This window comes from Agrilus planipennis, unplaced genomic scaffold (genome assembly GCF_000699045.2).
Source record: "Agrilus planipennis isolate EAB-ADULT unplaced genomic scaffold, Apla_2.0 scaffold10, whole genome shotgun sequence".
NCBI lineage: Eukaryota > Metazoa > Arthropoda > Insecta > Coleoptera > Buprestidae > Agrilus > Agrilus planipennis.
In genome coordinates, this window is record NW_020442465.1 from 2,767,340 (window position 1) to 2,781,479 (window position 14,140).

Consider the following 14,140-nt stretch of genomic DNA (forward strand, 5'->3'; position numbering starts at 1 on the left):
TGCTCTACTGCCAGGCTACATTCCCCGCCGATGCTTCTTAGCAGGGATGTTACGGAGCTTCGACTCCGGTTCCGTTAAGTCGGAACTTCCGATTATTATTACACCTTCGGTTCCGACTTCAGCTCCGACACTTTTAAATCGAAGGTTTTAATCGGAGGTCGAAGCATAACATAGCGGCGGCCTGTGTCGAGTGTTAGGAACAGGTTCATAGTATGAACTTCATACATGTCGCGTGGGGAATCCCCCCGACTCCCACTACGTGAACTGAGCACTCTATCGTCAATTATTTTTTCATTGTTTGTGTTTTATTTTATAATTGAAAATTGAAATGAAAAAAATTTGACTAAATAATGTTTTATTTGTCCTTAAATAAAAATTCTCTCTCATGCCACCACTTCTGACCCTGCCTCCGACTCTGATTCCGACTCCGATTCCGACTCCGATAAAGCAAATTTAAAAACTCCGACTCCGCCTTCGGTTCCGATAAAACTACCTCCGTTACATCCCTGCTTCTTAGTATCGTAGTTTATATTTATTATTCCTTCTTGTTAATATTGGATTTATTACTCGAAGATTGCTTAGGATCGTCAGGTTTATCAGGGGTGTAATGTCATGCAATACTTTTAGTAGGTGATGATAATTTTATGTAATTGATGATTCTCAGGTTTTCTGGCCGAAGACTCTTCATTCTTGTTCTCAGTGTCCCTTCTGTTCGCATGGACGGCATCTTTAAGAGTTCTTCTTTCCAGGGTAGTCGATCGGAGTCTGCAAATCCTGAGAAAAAGAACTCACTCCTAAAGATGTCGTTCACATGAATTAATGAAACGTTGAAAACAAGAATATTTATCCAACTAAGCCCAAATAGTCCGATAGCCACGGATTTTTATCAAAGATAGCCGCGAAAACTTGGATCAGTAATAATTTTATCATAATGTAAGAAAAAATAATACAGTACGAACATAATTTATTCACACATTATTCTTCCTAATAGCAAACTATTTAATTACTTCTCCTTTTTGAAATAATAACTCATACAATTTGTCTCTCTTAATTCGATTATCATTTCAGATATGAAGACAATTATGTGCCGACTAACGACTTAATAACTCCCGACTATTTTCATTACTCCTTTCAAACTTTCTTCCGTATAATAACATCATATGGCTAATTAGACTAATCATCTTTTCTCTCTTTGACCATCACTTGACGCGCAACTGTTAAAGTAACATATAACCTGATAAATTCCAAAAAGAAAAAAGAAGCTGAAGCATTAGAGAATTATTAAACTACGTAATTAGAGGGAAGACTAATTGCGTTCTTTACCTGTACCTACTGTATATCGAATTAAAGTTTTATTTCGTTGACACCGTAATCAAAACGATCCTTAAGTAGCAAACCAAATTGCCGTATCTTTCAAAAAGTGCTGACGCGACAGTCTTCGAATCTATCGCTTCTATTACCGACCGACCGACCCCATGAGGACGGATCCTTGCGGTTTCAACTATTACGATATGCACACGGTATTTTAGCGTCAATTTAAGCATCGCTTCTGACTACCGAATGTTGTAAATTAAACGAATAGACGGGTAATAAATATGAGACGTGTTCGGTAGTTATATAGGCAAATTATCTACATATATGCATGTACCTGACTCCTCTGTCTATATCCACTTTATGGTGGTCGCAGATCGCTGTAAAAAAGTATTAAGCGATTTGCGCGCTTCACAAATTGTTCCGTCGATAAACCACACTGGTAATTGGTTTAAATATGCTGGTAGCTATCAAAAGCAACATAAATTAACGTATCAATTCTTATCTTTTTAGTAGTCTAGTATACAACCTTCCTACCCCTTCCTCCCCTTTCCTACTCCATTCCTCCCTTCTCGTTCCTCCCCTAACAAAGAATGTTGTAAGAAGACCGTTTAATCCTCTATTACGGTATGAACATGAACTTTAGTTTTAAACCACTGCTTGGCATTCGAGAGGATACTGGTTCGATTTAGAGTCGCATCTGCTCTGTGATTTCCTTCCTTTCTTTTTCCATGGCTTAATAACAATGAGAAAATGTCGATATTTATATGTATAAGTGAAAGATTGGTTTATTAACGCTATGTTTGCTGTACAGGTACCTAAGGAGTGAATAAGATTTCAACTGCTTGAGGAAAACCTCAAATTAAATTTTATATTACCAAAAGTTAATTTCAATTTTAAGTTACAATATAATTTCTAAACGGGAATTTTTGTGAATTGCACAAAGACAATAAATGATCAAAGATATTGACGGTATCGTTCAAAAGAAGACGTTGGGCATACATGAGAAGGTAGAGTGAGAGCAATTGGACCAATTTTACCTACCAATTTTTTAAATAAATCAAATTGAAATTAAATTGCTGCGTTAAATACTAAAAGCAATGCTTTTCAGTACAAAATATATGTTACTCAATAAAAAAAATTGCAATTGCTGTTTTTGACGATAAAAAAATTTATTTTCAAAATTTGTAGCAAATACACAAAAAACAAAAAAATTAAAGTCTCAAAATAACATATTTTATATCATTTTAGAATGTGCATTAAGATTATTACGTAAAAAACGTTATAAATATATTTTCAACAAAGGCTTATTTTCGAGAAATATTAGGTAAATCTGTTCTCATTTTAAAAACAAAGATGAAGTTATAACCTATAATATGAGTATCGGCTTTTTGGGTCTATAATTCAATTTAAATTGGCACTTTTGTGATAATTTTTTCATAAAAAATTTGATAATTTGACTCCAAACACTACTAAAGTATGCAACCCAGCCTACATCGCCTACGCTCTTGTTGCATAGCTTATTATGCAAACGAGATTCTGCAGTCAGCTCGATATTAATTATTTATAATGGATGGAATTGCTTTGAGTCTTGAAAATTTCCGTAAACCACCCCCTTAGAATAAAGAGCTGGTGAACTTAATTTCTTCGTTAACCAAGTCAGAATCAGACTATTTCAATTGTAGGTACGTCATAAATACAGTAAGTAAAATAACGGAAGTTGGAAAAGAGCGGCGAACAAATTACCCACCGTTCGACTGTGCATCTTAATTTGTTATTGAAATGAAAAGATGTGTTTAGAAAAGTGGTTTATTAAATCATTGCCTGCTAATTGCAATCCAAGGGACCGGAATGGGTTTAAATATTTTACCGTTACCGTGAAATACGTGAGTTGGGTCGACCTAGCAGAACGCCAGTGCGCACAATGTGTAATTATACAAAATCGTAGTAGGTAAGTAAGTAATAAATGAGTACCTAGGTAATCTACATCCAGGTGAAAGCGCATGACCGTATCAGAATAAGGAACAAAATTAATTTTTTATTTTTAACCGATTTTAAAAAAGGATTCTCTCAGTTGAGCCACCACATACTGAATCTGAGAGAAAAAACGTAGCTGCCGGAAATTAGTTAATGAAAATTTAATTTTATANCCTTACAGTTTCTCTCATACTTATAGATCTTTTATCGTCAACCCCGAGTCACTCCATCTTGGTTCTAATGTTACTCCTTAAAATTGTTCATTACCACGAGTATACATATATTTAAGAAACATCCTGTAGAGATACACTGAATTTTTCTAGTGTAGTAGTACAAATAACCTCAAATTAATGAAGAAAAATTGTTGCTGCAGTCACCTCTGTATCTGTAGTGGGCAAAATTAATTAAAAAATTATTTCATTATTACACATCCTGTAAAGTTCTGAAAATGAAAATTACATAAGGATCGAATGAAGTATTTCTGGAACCGTTAGTTCAGACATTCAAAAATACCGAATAATATAGAAACAGGGAGGGAGACTTTGATAAATTAATAAATAAATAAAATAGGAGACTCACCCCAATTACCACTAACACAATTTTACTGTCATGTGTTTCGCCCACTTCAAACGTAGGCATTATCAACACGACACTGGTTCTGAATTTTAAAATTCTTCTACTTTCCACTATCTTTTCTTTTCGGTTCTCAACCCCAGCCCCTATAAATAGGAGGAATTTTAAATTTTATAACCTGTCTCGCGTTAATAATGCCTACATTTGAACTGGGCGAAACGCGTGTCCGCTCAGTAAAATTGTGTTAGTGGTAATTGGGGTGTGTCTCCTATTTTATTTATTTAGACGAGATATATTGGTAGGATACCTTCTCAGGCATGAAGGGCTAGTCAGGGGCATATTAGAGGCGGAAACAGGAGTTAAGAGGAGTAGAGGTAGAGCTAGATTAGATTATTGTTCACAAATAGTTAAGGATGTGGGATGTTCTAATTTTAGGGAAATGCAAGAAGATTAGCTCAGGATAGGATAGAGTGGAGATGCGTGTCTAGCCAGTCGTAGGACTGACGACCTAATAATAATGATAACAAAATTATAGTCTGAGCTTGGTAAATCCTATCTACAGGTACAATAGACGAACAAGTTTGGAAGAATCATATATATTTGTTAATAATTTCATATGTTCGACGTTAAAATCCAAATAGCAACTTTTACATTAGGCACATTTGAATTCCGTTTGGTCTATAGTGAGTGATATAGGGTTCGTTTAATAAATGTTTTTTATTTTCTAACTGTTCTTATTCTAAAACATTAAAAGGCTAATATTTCTCTCTTTGTTCTCTTAATTGTTAAATAGTGTTTCACAATACCTATTCCATCCGCCTCATCAACAGTAATTAATTTTCATTAGTTTGTGGCCGCTTCACTTAAGAAACCGTAAACTCTACTTTCGACACAATGAGTATTTCGAAATACAAAGGATTCAACAACTACAATTTATTTGTAGTTGACAAAACACACCCTTATTGAATTATAACTATCGATTGGATTAGGTGTCAATAAGACGATGATGGTAATCAAAACGTAACTTGTTTCTTACCTTTTAGTAAATTGTATTCAATCCTAGTCAGGATGTTGTTTTTTTTTTAACTTTGTTATTTTAAATTTTTCTGTGTGAACATTTGATGCGCCAGTCTATGCCCAGATGAGGGTAACTTTCTATTAGATTTCAAGCTAGAAAACTGCTGAGTAAATTATTAAAAAAGATCTTCTATTTAACGTTTTTTTATTATTTTAAGTAAATATTAGGAAGGGAATCAGACAGGGATGCACACTGTCGCCGCTACTTTATTAATTTATACATCGAAGATTCGATCAATATCGTTAAAGACAGTACATCTGTAGGGATAAATATACAGGGGCAAAAGATTAGTATGCTAAGATTTGCAGATGACATAGCAGTATTAGCATCTAGCAAGGAGGAGTTAAAGATAGCTTTAAATAAAATGAAGCAGTATTAACAAGACAGTACTGTATGAAAATAAAATAAAAATAAAACAAAAACACTGGTATGCAAGCGAAGAAAAAGTAGAGAAAGAGCGAATAGAGACGAAAAATTAGAAGAAGTGGCTGATTTTCGGTATCTAGGAAGTCAGATAAGTCATGACGGAAGGAGTAGTAAGGATATAAAGCAGAGGATAGCGCAGGTTCGGGTTGCCTTCAATAAAAAGAAGTCACTTCTGTGATCTGGAACGGTTCATTTAGAAACTTAAAAAAGATTGTTAAAGGCGTATGTTTGGAGCGCGGACAGTGTACGGATGCGAAACATGATGGTGGGTGCTGCGGAAAAGAAAAGGTTCGAAATGTGGTGTTACAGTAAAGTGACCATATTTATACCATATTTATTTTTTGACAAAGCGGGACGTTGTTGTTTTCTAAGTTTTTTTTATTGCTTCTAGTTAGGCTGTATTTTATATTTGTCGGTTAAACAAATCTTTTTTAAAACCTCTGGTTTCGTGTTAAGGTACAAATATACCTCAGTACACGATTTATTTATGCTATTTTTTTAGTCAAAATGGCTTCAATATTGAGACGCACTACTGTGCTTTTTGACTCGTCCATATTTTGTTCATTTGAGAAAAGACTCTTTCGACAGATGCGTTACTTCGGGGCAGACACAAGACGTATTCAATAATTATAGAAAAGTTCGTTAAGTAGATATTGTTTGCACGGAAGTGCTGGAATAATTCCTCCCGACGGTTTTCAGTAGTCAAATTCTCAGCATTCCAGTTAGTGATTTTTTGGAATTTTTTAGAAATATGTGAAAACTCGTCGAAAACTTTGGTGTCCTGATCCTTACAAATAAATTCTCGCGTGATCGATAAATCCATGATAACCTGTACCTCTTCCCATTTACGTTTTTTTAATAAATTTACCCATTCAAATACTTCTAATTCTGTGTTAAATTGACCCCATTGCTCGCTATGCGTTTGACGTAGGTACAAAATAATTGTAAATTAAATTATCATTTGGTCTGTTTGCGAAAGCGGGACTTTTATGCCCTCGCGGGGCAACGGGACGGACAGCCTGAAAGCGGGACTGTCCCGCCCAAAGCGGGACGTATGGTCACCTTATGTTACAGGCTAATGATAAGAATACCCTGGATAGAGAAGGCTAGAAACGAAGAGGTATTAGAAAGAATAGGAAAACAGAGGACTCTATGGAAGTCAATAAAAAATAGGAGAGATAGGTTGGTAGGACACCTTCTCAAGAATAAAGGTCTGGTCAGAGACATATTAGAGGCAGAAACGGGAGTTAGGAGGGGTAGAGGTAGACGTAGATTAGAATACTGTTCGGAAATAGTTAAGGATGTGGGCTCTTCTAGTTTTAGGGTAATGCGAAGATTAACTCAGGATAGGAAAGAGTGGAGGCGCGTCTCCAACCAGTCTTAGGACTGACGACCTTATGATGATGATTATTTTAATAAACAATTTTACGATCACGTGCACTGTTAATTCCCATGTGATATCCCTAATTCAAGTTGCAAGTTTTGCCAGCAGGTGGTGTACGGTGTAGGTACGGCCATTTGAGGTCCATTTTCGTTCTTCCTTATTCTCATTATCTTTCTGTCTTTCTCCCGGTGTAAAACAGTTAAATTAAAATAGCCAATGAAGTAATAAATTGAGATCATTGTAAGCGATCGAGACCGACTTTATTTAATCCGTTCACGACCTCGGGCTTATCATGTATTCCTCGTCTTTAACAAGTTTATACGCCGAGTGTTGGCGTCTAGAGACAACCCAGGTACAGGTACAAAGTCGTACCTGCTCGCGTATGAAAACAAGACGTAAAAGAAAACCATCAACAACAATAACTTAATAGAGGAAACAACAACAATCTATAAGTGCGCGATTACAATAACGGTTTCTGTTTACTGTTTGCTTTTTGCAACGACCGTTGAGAGTATTCTTTAATTTTTCTTTTTCCGATTTTCTTCATCTTTTTTTTTGAAATCGCGCTGGCTGCCTGCCTGCTTGCCTGTGTTACCGTCTACTCAAAGGTACCGAGCGAATTTCGATACGATCTGATTATAGAGTGCGTTAAAGTAAGCAGGGGCGTTATTATTTATTGGCCCCACATATCGCGGATTCCACTCGAACGAACATTGTTCGCCTTCCCATATCGCCTTCAACCTATTCGCATACCGGGTGGAAGCTGACAATTATAAACAGAAAGGTATTCAAGAAGAAATTACTCCAAGGGCGTAGGCTTTTAGTGTTTCAATCATGTTTCAATTTTTAGGGGATTCCTAGAATTTCAGTAGTAGATATAAAGTGCGTTCAGATTCAGATCACTAAATCTATCTACAATGAATTAAAAATGATATGTTTACAGTAGAATCCGCTTATAATGACATAGAAGGAAAATGACAAACACTTCATACTAAGCGGGCGTCATACAAAACATAGTCTTAGAAAATAAACAACTTTCTATTTTGGTTAGTTATTTAGTTTAATAGAGAGAAAAACTACAAATTGTAGATATTTATTAACAGAAAAAAAACGATGAATTGTAATAACAATATATACATAACATATTTTGTCATTTTTTACATAAGAAATCAAAAATGCAGGAGCAGGTGTAGGAAGGGTCAGAAAAATGAGCGAAAAGATTATTATTAATCATTTGGGTCACTATAGCCGGATATGATTTCTTGAGAATCAGTCATAATAAACGATATGTCATTTTAAACGGAGCCATTATATCCAAACTTTTCTATAGAGAATTGAATATAAAAACCAAACTTGACTCTGCAATTACTTCATATTAAGCGGTTGGGCAATATAGGCGGAGTCATAATAAACGAATTCCACTGTAATTACTTGTTGTATCAAGAACTATTGGAACACTATCAAAGATTATAGACTTTTGGAAATTTTCGAACAGTATCAATAGATTAGTTCGTAGTGGATAAAGGTCAAGTAAAGTTGATTCGAAGTCCGAATCTGAAGGCACCTTTTACATACTTAAATTATGGGAAATCCCTAAAAATTAACACTATTTCTCTACTAAAAGCAAATTGAAGATTAATTTCGTTGATATTGTACCAACAAGGCGCCAATATGTTTTAATGTGTACAAAAACTCGTTCAAAACTTGAAAAAAAGGTATGCGTTTTTGTAGAATTTGTTACATATATCACATTTATAGACAATTACTAATAGTTATCATTGTACCGATAACAATAAGGGATAGATAACTAAGAATATATTGGTAGATACATTGTTTTTAGTTCATAACGCACCTATTGCCTACTGAAATTCTGGGAAACCCCTAAAAATTGACACAGTTCATATTTCTTCGCTGAAACCTATTTGAAGGTTAATTTCATTAATATGGTACCAACTAGGTACTATTCGCTTTAAAAATAGATGTTCTTTATTAAAATTGTACAGAAGCTTGTTTAAAACTTGAATAGAACGTACGCATTTTTGTAGAAATTGGAGTTTGGAATATCACCAATTAAATCAAACTACCAAAATTACATTATTTAATGATGATAATGATATAAACTTTTTTGCCTTATGTTTTTCATGCTATTTCCAATCGCAATAAAACCAGACTAAGTTGCAATCCGAACCCGGTCCTGAGAGAGAGAGATTGTGATATCAACTAAATAATTACGTCAATGAAAAATGTAAACAGTTATTAATTATCCCAATTTTTGATTATCCGAATAGAGTCCGGCACCAATCGATCGAGATAATTGGAATTCTACATGTATTTTACATTTTATTTCAGTGAATAGTTCAGTAATCCTTTCTTGTCGTACAATTTCCGTTTAAACGTAAACCTACCAAGTCATTATCATTTACTTGAGAACTACTTTAATTATTATTAATAATCAGTCGCCCTATATATTCAAGCACGTGACTACTAGTCATCGTTCGAGTTCTGCTGGCATTAAAACGTAACTACCATGCGTATCCCACTAGATAACAACCGACTTTAACCAGTGGCTGTAAGACCTCAAAATAACGGCATTGGAAACTGCGGAAGTTAATTGTTTGTATGTCTGTTTCGGCTTATCAATTGAGAAAATTGGTATTTCGTATGCGTAATGTCCACTTACATAACAAAAGTTAGAACACCAACGAATTTGCACACTCTTGCTCAAATATATATACTCTTTCAAACAATTTTTATTAAGGAATGTCCAAAATTAGACCCAAACTTAATTTTTAAGGATTACACTTTTTATAAGTATAAATTTAATAAAATTAAAGTTAATAATTATTTGTTATTTTTATTTTCTTTGCTCAATATTTTATATTTAATTAACTTAAAAAGATGTGTAGAGAATACAAACATTTGTCGAAAAAAAAATGTGATTTAGATTAATGCACTATTATGACATTAATAACACAAAAGTAATATATAATTTATTTACAACATCAGTAATAAATTTATTGTTCAGTAAAGAATATAACACATAGAATGGACCAGATAAAAATTGAACTCTGTATTATTCTGTAAGATTTTTAATAATTGATTCTGATATGGAACTGATCAGGTAACTGGATCAAAGGATAGAGTACTGTACTTTGATCGTTAGTATCAGCAATTTTTTATGGTGAAGTGTACGATGTGTTGCATATCTATTTACAAATAATTCCTTTAAATTTAATTTTTCAAACAATTTTTTAAACAAAGAAAGTGATTAAACAAGTTGTTCACAAAAGCGAGTTTGAGCCAGAATGTTATCTAGTCGTCGTCCTCGTCTTATCGTTAGTGGGTTTTTTATAATCAGAAGATCAGGTCACCTCACGTCTACATAGTAAGTGATGTAATCTGACCAAAGGAATATTTTGTGCTTGTTATTAATGTTGTCTTATTAGTAATTGCCGTTATTTGAATATAAGATTAACAACATCCTATTTTCAATTATTTTTATGCCTAGTGCATAAAAACATGAAAGCAGATTTTTAAGATAATTAAGCACCGATAACATTTGGGGTATTGTTTTATTTCGTTTTTCTTATATATAACTTAACAACGAAAAATCTTAACAATCCTTTAAATAACTCTAACGAAAGTTACATTATTTTATTTATTGTAATTTATTGAAAGGCGTCTGTATACGAACATGTCTATATGTTTAATATTAAGTCAAAGTCGAAGTTTTTCAACGTTTTTTAGTATTTTAGGTACTTATTGTAAACGGAAAACAATAAAACGTATATCATCCGAAAGATACTATTTCATAAATGTGTTCACAAAACAGAGGTCATTAATGTAATTAGATAAAGTTACTTTAGTGATGTACTTTATTTATAATTAAGGTTCGCATATCATGCAAGCCGCTTGTACACGATTCCCGCCCAATACAATACTTTTTTTTTAATCTTAATATTAGCTAAAATGTATTGATTCAGTATCAATATCAAATGCAAAATCTGATGATTAATTTCATATAAGAATTAATATCTAAATTTTCTGTTCTTGACAATAATTACATTTTCTTCGATTAAGTTATTAATAGTGAAAATTAATCACTTTTAGGCATAGATTTTTTAGAAATGACTTACTTATTTGGTATAAATAAAATGACCGATGGTATCTACGTTTTCTTGATGAAAATTCATGATCTCTTAATAAATAAACTCGAAGTAATTACAAGTAATACTTCTCAAGAAGCCTCAAGGAGGCGAAACAATTGTAAAGTTTATATTAATATATTGGTGGAAATTAATTTAAGTTTATTTATTTAGTATAAATAAAATATTAGAAATTGCAAAACGCGCAGACTAAGTCATTATTTGTTTAGTTACCAAATTACCATTAATATAAAAGAACATTTTTTTATTGAATTACTTGTATTCTTGGCATTTATAATGGGACGTTACATTAATACAAATATTACATTGATAATAAATATTTTTTTAAGTCTCCTTAAATCGACGAATACTTCAAAAACTCGCCGTAATAATGCTAGTGAGGACGCCAGTAGTATTTTATAACTGTCGATCACACGATGAAATTCGTTTGTCGTTATTTAGTACACCAATGAATCTACGAGTTTTAGGTGTGCAGTTACCAGAAAATAAGCTCACTTCTGCGGACATTTCTTAAATGTTTTTGTGTCAAAATTATTTCCAAAAGTTTATAAATATTTGTTGTTTAATCCTAATGGTTATGTTAATGTGTTATGTTACGATATTCTTTAATCTACTACTTCCAACCATTCCTGTGTTTGTTATTAATAGTATTTCTTCAAGGTCATGATTGCAATATTTATTAATTATCTTCAAAAAAACTATTATTTCATACAGTTTGGCCTTACTTCTCAACTACAAACGACTTTTTATAATATTTTAATTTGAATCAAGACGTTTTCTATTTTTTTTTTGCAGAGAACTACAGGGAATAACGATTTTAATATGGTGAAAATATGGCTGTTTATCCAACGATCTGAAATATTTTGGATGGAAAAGTTGACTGTTCGAATTTCTACTGGTCGTTTGTACCTATGGTACGATGAAAATGCCTTTTCTCCATTAGGAATGGAAAGGAAGAATTCATGAGAATGAACTAGTAAGTAACAGTATTAATTAAAATTAGTAGAACTTACATTTAATAGACAACTTTTAAACAACGCTTCAGAAATGGTAAAAGCAGAACAGCAGCATTAATGTGAAATTAACTTTTCCAGCGCTGAATGTAACATTAATACCTGCTAACTTTTATATGTACATTTTATTTTAGTCTCAGAGAAGATACAGGAAAAGGAGCATTAAATACATAAATTTTCAACATTACAGCTGCCTATTTTGATTATTAATTGATACATTGTGAAACTATTATTTTATCTATCAACTGACTAAACTTAACATTACGTTAAAATATTACTGATTTATTTGCTGTAAAAGTGGTAGTTAATTACTTCTTTTTGTCTGTTTCTATAGATTGTCGAACAGATTAGTTCAAGTTAATTTTGGACCTGCGAGAGGAAGGCAACTGGAAATAAACTTGGAAATCATTGAAACATGTCTATAGTTGTATCCTATCTGAATTTGGCTTACTCACCACTCTTCTAGACTATAGAACGCTACCTTCTGCAGTTAGTGAAGGTGATAATTCATTTCATAATTAGTATTAGTTTCTCTTATTTCTTTTAATAATTATCCAGTGTCCAAAGCGTATATTGAGGTTATTGTGTATCTATAGAATTCCTATTAACATTTATCTATTGTCCGCAGTATAAATTGAAGTTGTGCATGTTTTGTATTTCTTCTAACGAATATTTACTATCCACACCATAAATTGTCATTTTTGTTCTATGTTATTTCATATTTCTATGACGTTATCTATGTTATGGTGTAAAATGACACTTATCGTCATTTTATAATTCAGCTATTTTATCTGCTTTTTACTGTGCCTTTAGGTGTATTTAATCCAATCCTTAATTAATAGTTTAATTAATATGTTTTTTTGTCCATTTCTGCAGTTTGTCCAACAGATGAGCGAGAATTAAAGTTCAGTTTGGTCGTACTACAACAACTAATGAATACAAAGGTGTCGTTTTTCCTGGATTATATTAGTGAGACCAACTGAAGATTTACTTAAATTCCACTGAAGTAACAAATTTTCTAATACTGTATTCTTTCTGGATTAGTGGTGCTGCAGTGGTATCCCTCCCTGATTTGGCTTCTTTATCACACTATAGACTATGGAACGCTACCTTCTGTATTTAATTAAGGTAATAATGCATGACGTAATTAGTATTAATTGCTCTTTGTTTATCTGCTTTTTAGTGTGTCTTTAGCTGTATTTAATCCAATCCTTAATTAATAGAGTAATTAATGTGTTTTTTTGTCCATTTCTGCAGATTATTCAGCAGATGAGCAAGAATTAAAGTTGAGTTTGGTCATACTGAAAAACCAATATCTACATGGGTGTCGTCTTTCTTGGATTATATTCGTGATTTGCTGTTTTCTTCTTCACCTTGCAACATAATGCAGTTAACTTTCGATCGATGAGGGAAACCAACTGGAGATTTATTTGAATTCCACTGAAGCAACAAATTTTCTGATATGGTATTCCTCATGGATTTGGTTTACTTTTCACACTTGTGAACACTGAAATGTTACAGGCTAGAGTTAATTAAGGTGAGAGTACTTCATTTCATTGTAATTGCTCTTTATTAATCTGTTACCACCCTTTCTGTTTCAGATCGACAGTGGAGAAGACAAAGAAGACCCCGTAGTTAAAATTGTTCTTTATTTTGTATGCTCTATCTAATAGAATCAATTCTTTAAGTTCATTTTATTATAATCAATTTTCTATCTTGCATGTGTTTTATAGTTTATTTAATTGTTATTTTGCATGCTTATTTTAGTTTATTTTATTTGAATTAATTTTTTAATGTAGACGTCATTATTTTTTTTTTTGTGTGGTAGTAGTTATTACCGTATTAACACGTTTATTTTTTTTAGTAGTTGTAGTCTAACATGTCTCTTGCTTACCTCTTCGCTTAGCTTACTGCATATTCTTCCTAATTTGCTTTGCATTTACCCTACGAATTCTACATGATTCAACGTTTCGTTATCGTGTTCTTTTCTCTTCTCACCCTTGTGGAATTAGGGAGGGCCTCCCCGAACGACTTCCCTTGGGCTTAGCTTTTTAGTTGATCTTAAAAGTGTCTTATACACTTTTCGCGAGTCTACTCTAGCGTTACTTCCTTTCAGACGGGGTACAGTGGGTTATCTGGAATAGGAGCAATAGGCGACTGCCCAGCTTGCCTTGGCGAAATCTGTCCGATCTTCTCTACCAAAGCTATTAGT

At 33.0% G+C, this 14,140-nt stretch overlaps 1 long non-coding RNA gene across 3 annotated transcripts in view; it reads left to right on the plus strand.

Annotated features, from left to right (window-relative positions):
* Positions 1 to 13,849, plus strand: part of LOC108734089 — a 218,468-nt gene extending 204,619 nt beyond the window's left edge. Inside the window, exons 4-8 of one of the 3 annotated variants that reach the window (XR_001937330.2) lie at positions 11,711 to 11,891; positions 12,263 to 12,427; positions 12,805 to 13,056; positions 13,186 to 13,465; positions 13,530 to 13,849. This is a non-coding gene — a long non-coding RNA (uncharacterized LOC108734089). Of the gene's footprint in view, positions 1 to 11,710; positions 11,892 to 12,262; positions 12,428 to 12,461; positions 13,057 to 13,185; positions 13,466 to 13,529 lie in introns of those variants that run through there. The other 2 variants (XR_001937331.2, XR_001937329.2) reach the window with 2 other exon arrangements.
* Positions 13,850 to 14,140: the final 291 nt, after the last annotated feature.